The following is a 14,926-nucleotide window of genomic DNA, read 5'->3' as shown; positions in this document are numbered from 1 at the left end:
ACATAGTGCTACAATGCACTGTTTTGCATGAAAGATGGAAAGCAGGAAAGAAGTAGCAGTGTTGAGTGCAAGATACGTTTGACAAATTTATCTTGATCCCCATCATGGCACTTATTGCTATGCACAGTTACTGAATGAAGGAGTGTGCACGAATCTCTGTAAACTAGCAGTCGGCACTCTTAAGGCACCTTGAAGTGATTGTTATATTAATAAATAAAATTTATATATATATAGAGAGAGCTTCTTGATTAAATTTTATAATTAAGCATCCCAAATTCCTAATCTTATTTAGGAAAGAATGTGGCAGTTCACATTCAGTCCAAAATTCCTTTCTTTCAAGCAGGTTATTTAACCAAGTTACACTGACTGTTTCTTCTTCACTCACCTCTTTTCACTCTCAATGTGTTTTTACATCACTCTGCATTTAATCATTAGTTATTATTAATTTCTGGCTTCCTTCCTCATGTCACAATCTGCAATGGCAGATCGTGTGGAGTGAATGAGGTGTGGACCCAAAAGCAGACGATAAGACTTAAAACTGGACTTAGCAAAAGGTGACCCTTTATTGCGGCGGATACACAAACGTAAACCAAATGAGGGAAACAACTACAGGAGAGACTAACATAAAATCTAAAGTGGGAAAACCTAAAATACACAAAACCTGGAAATAGTTGAATATCTGAACCATGGAAACGCTGGGGAGATTAGCAGACGATCCAACAGTGAACAGAGGGAGACAGAGGACTTAAATACACAGAAGGATAAAGAGGAAAGTGGAAACACACGGGGAGCACACCGACACAAATGAACAGGACGCCACAGGGGAAGCAAAACTAGACGTAATGAACATGGACACGAGACTGTCAAAGTAAAACAGGAAACACTGAGACGTAGACTGACAAGTGAGCTTCACAAAGGACCGGAACGTAAACTCAAAAAAACTCAGCTTTATTGCGGGATAGTAGAAAACAGAAACCTAACGTAACTGAGAACATAAAGTAAACAACAAACCAGTTGACAGGCAAAACGCACAGCACGGTAGACAGTAGATCATGACACAGACAGAGGAAAACACAGGGCTTAAAAAAAACAGAGGGCGCAATCAGTGAATGAGAGACAGGAGGGAAACACAGCTGGGGCAAATCAGGGTTAACGAGACAAGGGAAGCAAAAACTGATACATTAACCTGAGACATGGACTTCAAAGTAAAACAGGAAACAACACAGAGATGCGGACTTGACAAGGGGATACAGCAGGCAGGGGAGAAATAAACTAATGAACACAGACAGAAGCCAAAAGAGTAAAACTCTAACATAAACCACACAGAGAACCTAAACTCAGAACAACCCTATAACCCATAAGACAAAGAAAAATATAATAAACCCAATCAAAGAACCAAAAACACAAAACCTGTACAAGTGAAAGCACAACACAACAGTGACATAACATGGAAGACATGGCACTCAGGGGAAGTGTTGCATGAATCATAGAAGGAAACAAGACATAAGGACTCACACAAACACACACAAACACAGACACACAGAGAGGGACACAGGAAAAAGACACAAGTGGAGCCTAAATCTAAACAGAATCAACTCAGAGCTACTAAATTAACTTTAAATAATATATCATAATACAAAATGACTCAGAACCACGACACCTCGGTGTGATTTTGGTTCTGTCTCCCTCCCATCACCCCTAACTGATCACAGCAGAGCCTGTTTCTACTGCTGGTAACGGGGAGTTTTTCCTTCCCACTGCCGCCAAGTGCTTACTCATAGGGAGATCTTACAATATAAAGGGCCTTGATTGTTGTTGTGATTTGGTACTACTGAACTGAACTCAACTACAGAGCTATGAAAGCCTCAAGGAGCAACTCAGACTAAAACCCTGAAGACTGCAAACTTCTTTTATCAATTGTGGCAAGGCCATGAACCAAAGAAGGAAGTGTTTGAGGCAGAGCTTACAAGAGTGTTTATGTTATATGGACGTTTGAGTGAAATGCGGCTGAACACACAACCTGAGGCAAATGCAGTGTTTTGAGTTCAAGGTGATCTGAAAATTATCTTTATTTTTTTTAAAAAAGCAGCTGAATGGCCTATTGTCCTTTAGCAGCACAAACCAGAACCACACTGGATTCTGAGATGATGGAACGAGGCTGAATGATTAGGTGTTTAGGTAAAAATGAAAAGTGCAAAGAAGAATTACTCAGGGGTGAATTGAATCAATGTTCTTAGCCCTCACAGGCACACTGCAACAATGAAATGTGAATGAAAAAGGCCACTGTCTTCACAAATTCATTTATTGTTAACAGCTGCTAAAGGACCCATTTTCATCAATTTGATAAGGTAATTGTGATTCCCAAAAAAGCAAAGTCCATTTAGGTTTCCTTGAGCATTCGAGAGGTATGTGATTTAGCCCTGTGTTTACTGCTTATGAGGACTTACATCACAGTGGAACACTAGGAAACACCGAGGCCATATTTTCAGCCCACTTCTCCCAAGTGTCAGAGAAAAAGAGTCTCAAAAAGTCTGTTTTTTGTTGATTTGCTGAAATGTGTCAGTGTCGCAGAGAGTTCAAAGCCTTGGTAACTATTAATCCATCACAGGCTTGGCTCCCTAGCCCCTCTGCTCTGACCTTGGGCAATAAACAGCATTACTGATGTATTACAGGAGCAGAAACTGAATAATTACATGGAGGAGTTGAGGGAATTTGACACACAGCATGACAGGCTGGATGCTGCCAGCACAGATGGGTATAAATAGTAGATGTCATTGGAAACTTAAAACGCCTACAGATCTGATTGTATTGTGGGGTAAAATCAGTGTGGGTAGTGATTATGGATGCAAGGAGTTTCACAGTGCTTAAGGATATTATAAGTACAACTGACCAGATATTCAGGTCCGTATGCTTTCTAGCAAAATTTGAATTCTCAATTAAATTTTTTGCAAGTGAGACTATTTTAAAGAGCTGTAGAGCAATGTGTAGGAATGCCAAGAAATGTTCACACTTGGACTAAAACCAGACATTCACACAGAAATCTTAGAATCAAGCACCTTATCTCCTCTTGTTGCAACATTCAGCATTTGGTCTGCACAAAGATTCTGTTAAGTTGCCATTGTCAGCACTAGTTTCAATACTTGCTGAGTCATTAATACCTCCTGCTCTCTTTATCCAGTGTTTGTCCACCAGTGGGTGTCTGCATGGTTTCTGTTTGTCTCTTTCATTTGTCACTGATGGTGACAGCAGATGTCAAAACCAACAGCAATGCTCCATATTCATGCTAGGAGGCTCAAGAAATAATGTTCATCAGCGTATACCAAATCTGGACATCTAAGTTTACTGAGTGTTTAGACTATTTTAGAATTGTAGGTTGCAGGTTATGAAATTTACAAGTTATAAAAAGCACAAAACACATAAACATTGATGAAAATATGGAGAGAGAAAAAGCATCCTCTCAAATCACCATGAAGAGCAAAGGCAGTTCTGAAAGCACAAAAGGGCCCAGCCTGGTACTAACTAACTGTCCTGTGAGCGTGTACAATATCATGCCGGCTTGGAGCTCACTTCCCCCTCCTTGTGATGACATATGTTTGTTTTGCACAAATTTTTTGTCAAGTGCACATTACATCTTTCACTTTCACCTGTTTTTACCTCTGTGTGTGTGTGTTTCTGAATACATACTAATGTGACCATGTTTCATGCATTGAAGGAAAGGAGCTGGAGCAGCATCTATTGTGCTGCAGTTCAGTGCGTCTGACGACGAAATTAAAGTGTATTCTTTTGCCCCACCTGCGTCACCCTACTTCTACAGCTGCGCCCCCAACAAAACAAACCGGTCAAACTATATATATATAAATAAAATAGAGAAAGAACGCTAGTGAGATTGAATTAGGGCATCACAAGTAAGCTTTAAATTTCCAATTCATCAAATTTCACATGCCGAGCAGTCGTAACCTTTGAAAATATTTCATCTTCTTCTCCTTTCCTGTGTTTCTTAGACCTTTCTCCATCTCTGAGAGTGTCGCACATCATTTTCTTCTCTCCCTGGTGAATACAGCAATTTTAAATTTAGCTATGGTGACATAATGTGTGACAAAATGCTCAGAGACATTATGTGTTTGCTACTATTTTTTGAGCTATTTGGAAAGTTACATCTGAAATAACCTGCCACTTAAAAAAATGTTACTTCATCTATACTCATTTCTTTTCCATAGTGGTGAGATGCTGAACTTTGACATCTGCACCAAAAACTCATAACATAACAACAACATGAGATGTGTTGAAGGTGTGATCAGGACTGTGGTATGTCATTTTCTGATTATGGAGCAAGTATCTCCATGAATGAAAAATGATATCATTCAACAGTATGATGCATTAATCTGCCTATCAGATTTAATTACTCAGTAAATCCTAATTGTTTTGGCCCATTTTAACCCCTGGGTATTCTCCTCTATAATTTGTGCTCTGTTATTACTTGTTACTACTACTATTTTACAGTTATTGCTCTAGTCTTTAACCTTTTATGCAATGGTGTTAGTATTGTTCATGTGACCTGGGATAGCTTGATATAAATTTAAAACTCCTTTATGTCTAAAATCCTTCATGCAATTCATTAAAAAAACCCCACATTGATCAAACTTGTATTTCTGTGTCAGAAAGACAGATAAACCTGCAGAAATTACTTGACTTAATTTGATTTAAATGTACCTGTTCGCTATTCAATCTAATGTTTTTCAACTTTAAACACCTTACCCCCTAAAAAGTTTCTAGAAACTTTCTAAGTTCCCTTGGAAGTGCAGGATTGTTCACATTAAACTGTCCTTAGTGGCAAGAAAGCCTTGGCGAGCACTGAACTGTGCCAAGTGAGGTTAAAATCCTTGAGACTGGAGCCAAAAACAAATCATACCCAACAAGGCCAGAGCCTACAGTGGGAGGCAGTAAAGACTGACAGGATCTTTTATTTTAAACATTAATTTTAACTAACTAGATTGTATGAATAGGACTTAGTGTTTCATTAAACACATATCAAACACAGAGGACAGGTGTTTTAGTTTAGGTAAAAGAACATTCCAGTAGTATGAGACTGCTGTCAATGAAAGGCAAAACATGAACCCATCATCCCAACACTGAGGAGGGCTTTTCCAGTAAAAACGTATTTTCGCTGGAAAAGGTTCTACATTAATAAAACATAAAACTACAAGAGTCCATGAAGTACATGTTCAAAAGCACAGACTGACTGACACAAAAGGAAATAGCATGTTGTGCATATTCATATACAAAGGGATGCTCCGCCAGGGCTGCCCTTTGTCTCCGGTTCTGTTCATAATTTTTATGGACAGGATTTCTAGGCGCAGCCAAGTGGCGGAGGGCTTTCACTTTGGTGGCCTCAGAATCTCATCTCTGATTTTTGCGGATGATGTGGTTCTGTTGGCTTCATCGGGTGAGGGCCTCCAGCTCGCACTGGAACGGTTCGCAGCTGAGTGTGAAGCAGCGGGAATGAGGATCAGCACCTCCAAATCTGAGGCCATGGTTCTCAGCCGGAAAAGGGTGGAGTGCCCACTCCGGGTCGGGGATGAGTTCCTGCCCCAAGTGGAGGAGTTCAAGTATCTCGGGGTCTTGTTCGCGAGTGATGGGAGAAGGGAGCCGGAGATCGACAGACGGATTGGGGCTGCAGCTGCAGTAATGCGGACGCTGCACCGGTCCGTCGTGGTGAAGAGGGAGCTGAGTGTAAAAGCGAAGCTCTCAATTTACCGGTCGATCTACGTCCCTACCCTCACCTATGGCCACGAGCTGTGGGTAGTGACCGAAAGAACGAGATCGCGGATACAAGCGGCAGAAATGAGCTTCCTCCGAAGGGTGGCTGGCCTCTCCCTTAGAGATAGGGTGAGAAGTTTGGCCATCCGGGAGGGGCTCAGAGTAGAGCAGCTGCTGCTCCACATCGAAAGGAGCCAGCTGAGGTGGTTCGGGCATCTGACAAGGATGCCCCCTGGGCGCCTCCTGGGTGAGGTGTTCCAGGCATGTCCCACCGGGAGGAGGCCCCGGGGCAGACCCAGGACACGCTGGAGAGATTATATCTCTCGGCTGGCCTGGGAACGCCTTGGTGTTCCCCCGGATAAGCTGGAGGAGGTGGCTGGGGAGAGGGAGGTCTGGGCCTCTTTGCTTAGGCTGCTGTCCCCGCGACCCGGTCTCGGATAAAGCGGATGAAGATGGATGGATGGATGGATGCTTTGTGTGTCATGTGACTTTTGTTCAACACAAAATGATCCCTGTGAGAGCCACCTCAATAATCAGGGATGTTATTGAGATGATGATAATATATTGATAAAAAGCTACGAGGAACATAAAAAATTCAACATCAAAATGAAACATTAAATATAACATATCTAATGTGCAGTCATTACAGTACATATAAATAACAGCGTTAAAATATAATAACTCAAGTTAACTTTTATTTTACTACTCTGTCTAAACCCTGTTACTAACAATTTCCTGCAGCTTTAATGTCTTGTGTTATTTACAATAGTCTTGCATTCTGTTCTTATATTTTTTATATTCCCATTGTATCCCCATTTTTCCATCATCATCATCATCTGATATTTGATTCTAGTTTGATCATAGGGGTAATTTTATGGTCAGATGATGTATGAAATCCAAGAAACACAGAATCCAAAGCAGAAAGCCTGGCCCAACATGCTAAGTTGGATACCAATTATATCCAAATGGGGTTTTAGGTTTTCTAAAGCCAGTTAACACAAATAAAGCCTGACTGGCTGAGTGTAACTTGCTTTCTAGTATACCCCTCTGCTCTACCTCTTCCATAATAGGCCTTCTGTGTATATACGCTCCAGTCCTTCCTGTGTCGTTGTGTCTGTTGAGCTACCGTCTATGTTTCCTGTGTTTCCTGTCCTGCCCTTGCACTTGTGTGTTTACTGGCACCTCATTGCTGGTTTTGATTTGGGTATTGTTGGGACTGTTTGTATTAAATTCGGAATATATCTTTGTAATAGAAATGGTGTACAGTTGATTCTATTGCAGATATTAACATCCCGTTAATGTATTTATTCAATTCAGTTTAGTTTCATTGGTTTTATTGCACCAAATCACAACAACAGTCACCTCATTAATTGATTAATTTATTAACCCTGAAAACATGAAGCTAGCTCTTACCTACTAGTAATTTTTAAAGTAAGGTGAATTATCAAGCAACTAATAAGGATCAAGTGCTGACTCACTTCTATCTACTATGTAAATAGTACACACAGGTTGGTCAAAAAGGTCTTTTGAAATTCATATTATGAAAGTCTAATTCTATTAAGTATGCTAAAGTTATTGTGTGAAAAATTACGACTTCACGAAATGACCTGTCAGTTTTGTATCTCAGACAATTGGATCTCTTCATTCACCTGATTGTTTTCTATCATGTTTTCTTTTGTAAAAGGAGACAAGAAGTTTGCATGAATCATAAAACAATAATTTTTACACTCTTAGCTTATCTCAGCTTCCATTCTCTTGTCCTTGTCTCGTCCTTGTCCACTAAGGTTCTGTGATAAGCAGCTTGAAGAAACTCTGTTAACACCCTTCGTACTGTTTCATAGTTTTAAACCTCTTGTGTAATATCTTTGTGCTTTTTGTTTGCCTCACAAGCTCAAAAACAAGATTCACACACGTTCTGTACGTTGCTACCACTTCTACCTTCCTTCATCTGTCATGACACTTGGAGGTTGAAAAGGTGAGACTGAGGTCTTGTTGACATTCTGAGAGATGAGCTTTAGCGGTGAGCGGTCAGAGGGATGAACTCTGGCTGTTTGCAAGCACAATATCAATAATACATGAGGTGTTTAGTGAGTCTGTGTTCGCCAGATCACTTTTATTTATGGAGCTTCTTCTGCATAATGCGGCTGAAGATGTAATCAGTGGAACAGCAAAGCCGAGTGATCTATGTCTGCACTCTTATCGGATCACTGAAAGGTTGCACGCTGGCCGGGTGGGGACGATATGTACCAGTGTTCCTAATTAATGGTGGACATTGTGTAGATGTAACGGTGTCAAAAACCATCCTCAGCCCTTCACCTCCTTCGACATCATTATCTGCTGTGGCGATAAGAGACAAAGGTGATGTTGAAAAGTGTTCAAGAAAATTTATTATCAAACTTAGAGTCCCCAAGGTGGCTTGGTGTTGATAATTGATATGTATCAGGAGAAATATTAAATCCTCTTATGGAGGTAATCAGGGCAGACCATGAAGAGATGGCTAATCTTGAAACTCTGTCCCTCACAGTGCCCTCCTAGTGTAATATACGGATATTTCTCCAGCATAAGAAAATAACTTCATAACAGTTTGAACTTTTACCTTGTATAAAATATTTGATGAAATTACAAGAAAATGTTATTTTTATTTTTTAAAATTTGTACCAACCCATTTACAGTCATTAGCGGTAAAACATACTGTGTCAAGTTAGCTTATTACTGCAAAATGATGTACAGGGTATTTATGAGTCGTGGAAATGTGGCTGGAAAAGGACCTTAGTTCAAGGAGACCACTGAATAAATGCTCCCACCAGCTAAGTCATGCCCAGTATGAGCATTACTAAGGATGCTTTTAAAACCGTCACTTCTCACATGATATGCTGTTGATTCTCTCACGAAACCCTGCTCGATGCCACACGTCCCTCTAGTTTGAAAACTTTCCCTCATTTCTGAAGTTGGTAATGAATTATAGTTGATAACAAAAAGACATTTATAGTCAGACAAAAACTTGAATATTCAACCTTTTCATGGAAATATGTGAATGGGTGCTGCCTCCACATGTGTGGAGACACAGAAAAAAACTGGCAAAAGAAAGCTTATGGGGAATTTGATTACGGTGAATGAACAGTTGTTTTACAATTGGTTCATGTTAGGGTAGCGTCACAAAGGTGTTTTGTGTTTTTGGTTCTTTTATTTTATTTATTTTATTGTGTTTTAGCTTTCTTTGTCTAATGGGTTACAGGTTTGTTCTAAGTTTATATTCTTTGTGTGGTTTATGTTAGAGTTTTAGTCTTCTGGTATCTGTTTGTGTTGATATCTCCTCTGTCTGCTGTATCCCCTTGTCAAGTCCACGTGTCTGTTATGTTTCCTCTTTTACTTTGAAACACTGTCTCATGTCAGTGTTTCTGGTTTTGCTTCCCTTGTCTCATTAGGCCTGATTTGTCCCAGCTGTGTTTCTCTCCTGTCTTCCATTTCCTGATTGCTCCTTCTGTGTATTTAACCCCTGTGTTTTCCTTTGTCTGTGTCATGACCTCTGTGATTCTGTACTCTGTGTTCTGTCTGTGAGCCTGTTTATTTTTTTGTATTTTTTCAGTTTAGTTTTTTGGTTCTTTTCAGGAATAAAGCTGTTTTGAGTCCTATCCCGCCTTCACGCAGCTTTCACTTGACAAAAGGATATAGTGGTGGTGTCCTGTACACCGTTATTATTATTTTATACTACTTTTTTCCTGTCACTGTTTGGTTAACACCTGAGAGAACTGGTTGGTTGCACTTGTTTAAAGATGAATAATTTAGCAATAGGACATCAATGAAAAATAACCATAGTGGTTGATTTTTAAGGAGGTTAATGCCTCCTTAATGTTAATGGTCATTTGCTGTTAATGTAAGATTTGTGACCTTTCTGAGGTAGGTCTGGTCACCCTGGTAACTAAGGCTGCGTTCACACTGCAGGTCTTAATGCTCAATTCCGATGTTTTTGATCAAATCCGATTTTTTTTGTCTGCTCGTTCGCACTACAATTAAAATGCGACAGCAAACGCGCTCTAGTGTGAACGCTCAAAGCGGCCCGCATGCGCAAAAGAAGACGTCACACACAACGCGCTCTGTTTAGACCCAGAGCAAACAATATTGTTTGACTGATGGCCCTTAATATAAAGACTTTGGACTTTACGTTTCCCAATTTTTGCTTTAAGTTATTTTGTTAGTTACATAATAATGTAAATAACCTAATAATGATCCTTATTGCTGTTTTAGAGAGGAGCGGTGCTTCAAAGGATAGTTGCAGATTTCTGTCAGAATCTGCAGATTATACAGTACAAATAAAATGTTCACATTTCTCCAACGTTGTCTTCCCAACAGTTTCACTGACATCTACACTGGATGGCCAGGAAGCGTTCGCGATGTCTTCTCGGGCGCTTCTCCGGCGCTGATAATTGGCGTCTGTCTTGTGTCAGTGACGTAAAAGACGGATTTAATGCGACCTGACCGTTCAAACAGCAGTCGCTTTCTAAAACATCGGATATGTATCGGATTCAGCACCACATACGAAAGTGACCCAGATCAGATTTGAAAATAACGGATTTGCGCCGTTCACACTGTCATGCCATGATCGGATATGGGTTGCATAGGGTCAAAAAAATCGGATTTGATGCGCTTTCGCCTGCAGTGTGAACGTAGCCTAAGACAATGGAGAAAAAGCTTTACATGGTAAGAGGTAGTAGTCATTTATACTTCTGTGAAACCAGATTTTTTTAAACAATCCTTTAATAACTTGATTCTTTTAAATTTTTGCAAAAATTTTAATGTATGTGTGATATTTGCACAGGGTATATAAAAAGTTTTTGGTTAGGGAAATAATGTGTAGTTCAGGTCAGGCAAATATAATACTTTTGTAACTGTGTGGAGTTTGCAGGTCCTCTCCATGTCACTGCAGGTTCTCTCTTGGTATTCCAACTTCCTCCCAGATGCTTAATGACCCCCAAATTTTGATATCCATCTAATAAAAAAGTAAATATGTAGCTTATGTAGGGGAGAGGAACCAACTAAGATCCAGAATGGTAGTGGAACGCAAATGTGTCTGTCTCTAAAGCACTTTAGAGCCTATACTGCTATTCCCTATAAATAAAATAGACATGAATCTATCAACAGACTGTAAATATTTCCATGTTCACCCTTTACTTTGTGTTTACTACAGTGTACATGGGATGGGCATAAAGCATACTGCAATGTGCACATTTATGGTAGTGCTATGGTATGATACTGCATGTGATTTTTATATTGCACAACAATGGAGATCTATCGCACACAAATAAGCTAGTTAACTGCACACCTTGGTTATACATCATACATGTGTTGTATTGGAAGCAATTAAATGTTTGTTTTATGGGGATTGTGACAAGAAAATGATATAATACCACCAGCCTTATCCTGCAAAACAGTGGAAAAATGGGGATATTGGGCTAATGTCACCTGCATTACCTTATGCTGCAACTAAACTGCTAGAAATGGCTGAAATAGCACAACAGAGTTCACATATCTACCTGTGTGCTCTTTTTGTTTGCTCATGTTAGATTCACTTGCTTAATCATGTTTCTAAACTTGACAGTGTTTTGCCACCATAGAAGCCACGCTGCAATTCCAGATCAATTTTCCAGAACAATTATGATGGATACAAAGTGACAACAGAGGTCTGCGATGTCGTATATAATCAGGCGGGTGGCGATGTGTTTTCTGCCTGTAGTGCTGCAGTCTCATCAGATCACTAATAAGGGAGAAGGCTGCTGGTAATTATCCATCAGATCTCCAAAGTGCAGCAGGAAACAGCAGCAGAGAGTCAACGCTCTTTCTCTCCACCCGCCTCTTCTCTTACCACTGATTGCTGCTGTTTCACAGGAACGCATTAATCAACTCTCTTCATTCAGGTGAGAGCACGTTTATTCATAACACTTGACACCAACCTCGAGTGAGCAGTGTGTTAAATTAAATTTAGTCCACATGTTACATTAGAGATGAGCGGAAATCCTAATGGTATTTGGGTAATTTAGAGTCATGTGAGCATGGAGTGATACTGAAACAAAATGATTATTCAAAAACGCCAGCAGTTACAGAGGATGCTCCATGGGAGTGTGAAATAATCTGACAGGCATGCAGACAGAAACAAAAGTGGGCAATAACATACGTGAAACACACAGAGTCCCACTTTTTAGATATTAAGTAGTAATCCAAAGAATGTCAAGTAGACGTGGAGACAGGTTTCATTTGTACAGTGATTATCAAATGAAGAGTCTCCCAGCAGCAGATATATTATTCGTTCGTTATTAGCATTCAATCCACAGTAAAATAATTTCATTGTTACTGAATGAAAAAATAATAAACTGTTGATTTTTCTCAGAAATTATATCAATGATTTCTGTGAACATTATCCTTAATTTGTTTTATGTTTCTTTGTCTTCAGAGAGTTAGAAAAACAAAAAGAAAAATAAGCGGGGACTACAGCTCAGGTTTTTGTTTTTCTGTCCACTGCCCAAGAAGTTGCCGGTTACTCCCACTGGGTAAACAAGTTACCCAATCAAAACATGCGACATCACCTCTTGAGGCCTGAGATGACAGTTTGAACAGAGAATCCAGTGTTTATTCAGGGGACTGCATTCTTACATAATTTTCAAGTAAACATATAAATCTTGAGCAGAGAAAAAGAAGGAACATGATGTCTGCATTGTGGAGGGTGTCTTTGCCTTTAACACAGAAAATAGGTGAGCAGGTATGGAATTGTAAAATCAGTTGTAGTGGTTCAGAGTACGGAAAAGACTCACAACTCGCACTAATTTCTATAGAGAGCTTCAGTAGATTTTCATTATATGCAGGCTGTGATCAGCTGATCTGGGCTACTGCTGTTCTGAGGTTTACTGCTCTTTGTGGATTTACACATCTGAATTTAACAAGATGTTTCATAAGATGTCCTGCCTCATTTCCGTCCTCTACACTGACAGTACACTGTTTATACTGTTATTATATTAGACGGTATGAAGTTGGTATGAAGGTGGAATTCAGTGGATGAATCTCAGCATTATCAGCTTCTGCTAACCTAACTCTGACATGAAACCACAGTCAGTGTGCACAGTCACAAATGCTTCTTTACTTTAAATCCTTCACATTACAGCAAACTAACCTGCAGAGGATTTTCATGCAGCCTTTAAATATCAGTAAGTCTACCTCGGTTTGTTTTGCAGCACAATTCATAACATAAAAAAAAACATAATGTCACAAGCCTGTTTTGAAAACGTAAGGAGTAGAAAGTACAGATATTTGTTTAAAATTTAGAGCGTAAAAGTAAAAAGTTCTCAAAAAAAGAAAAAAAACAGACACTTGAAAATTCCACTTAGCACTGGGAATGCCTGTGCCATTTATTGTGATTATGGTGGATACCAGAAGTTCAAATTTACCTATCTGTGATATGGACTGAGAAACACACAAAATTCAAAATTTGATGTAATCTTGTTGTAATGAATGAATATAGACACCGAAGTCATTTGCACTCATAAAACACAGTTTGGAAAAATGTGTATCTTACAACAAGTAATAATGAGCTAATCCATATGTTTCAATGAAGAAACTGAGATTCCGGGTTGGATGATTGTATTATTGCTGTGTTTTGTTTTGTTTTTTTGTACTTCTGTCACAATTGCTTAGGCAATGAAAGGTTGCTGGTTCAATGCCAGATGTAGACAAGGAAGAGCATCTGGTGTAAAACACTTCTATACCTGCTATAGCAACACCTTGTGTCAACACAGCAGCTGAAAGGAGCATATTCCCTTGTCAAAATCTTCAAAATGCTGTAGCAGAGCTGACTTTGCTTAGAAGTTCATTTGTTTCCGAAACTTCTGTTAGCGATGTGAGTCATCTTTCCAGAACTTGCAGCCTTAAACAAGATGAATTCATTCCTGTCGTGAAAGTTTGGACCAAGAAGTAACTTCTCTTCGCTCTCCAAATGTTGTAATTTGGAAGGAATTTGGTGATTATAAAAAACACTTCCGTTTAGTCAGCTTTGATTTTTATCTGTGTTTAGGCTGATGGAAGCATATTAATACCCATCAATAATGTCACATAGAGCATAAAGAAAACCTTGCCTTAAAAGTTTAGGAACTACAATACATGATGTAAATTTATGTTAATTTAATTTGCTCCAGAGATGCAAAGTGCTGCTGTGTTTCAGCTTCATTTAACAGGGAAACAAAAGACCTCAGCTGCCTCTAAACACGGTTTTTCCACTGCATTTCCTGCACAGCAACAACTTTTTTTTTCATTCAACTAGATTTGAACATACAAACAATCCTATATACAATGTAAAAGTTTGCTTTAAGGTCGTAAATGATGATTAAAAGGACATTCAACACAAAGATCAGCCAAAGTATCTGTAAAAATCAGCAAGATTCTGGTTCAAAAAGAAACACATAAAAGTGTCTTTAACTACCCATCCAAACAGCATACCAACTGTTGGCTTCATACCAACAGCAGACACAAATGCAGATAAAAAGCTTTGCATCTCTTCTATATGACTGGGGGACAGAGACTAAACAAGCACTCAGAGGGATGGAGAGGAAGTCGTTAAAAAGCAGTTACGCCACTTAAAAGGACGGTTAGCAGAACCCATATCGTGTAATTTCCCCAGTTGGTCCCAGGAGGAAATTTATTACCCTTTAACCTCTTTAACCACCAGAGACTAAAGCTCTCAGCCAAGGTCTCACTCAGATGTCTGAATCACCTGGGCTGCTTCTGACAGCAGAACCCCAAACTAGCAGCTGTTACAGGACATGCAGGCTATATAGTTTCATTGAATAGTTGCTATTTCTCTCTGTGAGGACAAATAGGAATTCAGGATAACAACAGTAGGAACATTTTTCAAGCATTTTTTGTGTGTTTGAATCTCAGTTGGAACAACATAAAATCCATACATCCTGTCACAGGTAAACACAGTTTCCTTCTGCACAGTGATAAGGCTGGCCAGTCTAATACGGCAGACAAATTAGTTCCTACGAGAAACTACTTACAGGGTCATGATTTACACAAAGCAACATAGATACTGAGTTTTTCTTGCTTTTGGTTTACATTAATAACTGGCTCTTTTAAAAACAACAACAAAAAAAACAAGTCGATGACAAGGTGAAGTTTCTCTTTAAAG

The sequence above is a fragment of the Simochromis diagramma genome, unplaced genomic scaffold (genome assembly GCF_900408965.1).
Source record: "Simochromis diagramma unplaced genomic scaffold, fSimDia1.1 OVJJ01000553.1, whole genome shotgun sequence".
NCBI classification, from domain to species: Eukaryota; Metazoa; Chordata; class Actinopteri; order Cichliformes; family Cichlidae; genus Simochromis; species Simochromis diagramma.
The sequence above is the reverse complement of the archived record's forward strand: the minus strand, read 5'-3'. Positions refer to the sequence as shown.